The following is a 1,339-nucleotide window of genomic DNA, read 5'->3' as shown; positions in this document are numbered from 1 at the left end:
TAATTTTATAAAGCCTGAAAAACCTAAAAGGTTGGAGGAAGTGGCAAAAGATTATCTGGACAATCTTATCAATGGAAACTTGATAATGGTTAATAAGAGGAGATTGACTGGTGAGACAAAAACATGCGGTGTTCATGATCGTCTGCATGAATTCTGTTTGATTGAAGCTAAAAAGACAAATTTCATGCATGTTGTGAGATATGGTTTATATAGCAGCAGCACTGCTTATAAAACTAGCGATTCTAGTGTTCAAAGCTTCAGTTTTCGTACTAAAGCTCATCTAAATGTCAAGCATTGTGGGGAAAGTCATTCATTGCAAAGGTATGACATTTGCTTCACTCCATTTCTTATACATAATGTGAACTTTTTTTTTCCTCATTTTCTGTTTGAGACTTTTGGTAGTAATGCTGAGCTAATGATGATGTGTTTTTACAGCTGCTATGGCATGGGAGCCAGGAAAGTCGTTACTGATCAAGGAAGTGGAGATGGCACCTCCAAAAAAAATGGAAGTTCGTCTTAAGATCCTGTACGCTTTCCTCTACTATGCCGATATCTACTTCTGGGAAGCAAAGGTAATAAAAAACTAGTTACAATCTAAAAAAATTACCTACTTTCCAGCAAATACCACAATCTGTTTGGGTCAATTTTTTCTCTCAACTCCTTCGGAAATTATAGGAGCAAAACTCAGTCTTTATTTGCATTCGTGGACATGAAGCATCAATGTATGTGATTTCAATTGATTGATTCATTGATCGTCTCTAAAACCAAAAAGGTTACTAAATAGATTTTGTTATTTTATTGGTTTTGATTTTATGGATACTTAGGATTGTGGAGAGGGAGTAACAGAACTTGCTCTCGGAGACCATGTTATTCATGTGCTCACTGCAAATCAGAAAAAGCAATATGTACAGCCTCTTACGGATTAACAATGACATGGAAGTAATGATTCGTGATGGACAACCAAGGTTCTCCTTCAACGGAAAGCCCCATATACCATTTTGTTGGCTGTGTTGCGAAAATCAAGACATCAAATCGCCACTCAAATCCCCAAAAATTCGGTCTATGAGGTTTCACAAATTTTCCCCAAATTCCACCTTAAAAACACATAATCTAGGCATATAAGTCAATGAGTATTCAATATTAATGAGTAAAAATGAACAAGAGTTGCTTACCTCTTCAATCTAGGTGAACACCTCTTCAAACATCGCCTAAGTCTGCACCCCAAAACTCTCAAATTGAGAAGAAGACTCAAACCCTCGATTTTTAAATATCTGCCCAGCCATTTTCGCTCCTGCAGACTCACCAGTCGCACCTGCGGCTCTGCTTCTACGAAAGAAAG

At 37.3% G+C, this 1,339-nt stretch overlaps 1 long non-coding RNA gene across 1 annotated transcript; it reads left to right on the top strand.

The window, feature by feature from the left end:
• Window positions 1-282: 282 nt before the first annotated feature.
• LOC108947076 (uncharacterized) lies at window positions 283-930 on the top strand. The gene is made up of 3 exons (XR_011411918.1): window positions 283-321; window positions 436-722; window positions 825-930. It is a non-coding gene; the product is annotated as an uncharacterized lncRNA (long non-coding RNA).
• Window positions 931-1,339: the final 409 nt, after the last annotated feature.

This window comes from Nicotiana tomentosiformis, chromosome 11 (genome assembly GCF_000390325.3).
Source record: "Nicotiana tomentosiformis chromosome 11, ASM39032v3, whole genome shotgun sequence".
Lineage (NCBI taxonomy): Eukaryota > Viridiplantae > Streptophyta > Magnoliopsida > Solanales > Solanaceae > Nicotiana > Nicotiana tomentosiformis.
Note: the sequence above shows the minus strand (reverse complement) of the source record. Positions and strands in the feature narration are given on the sequence as shown.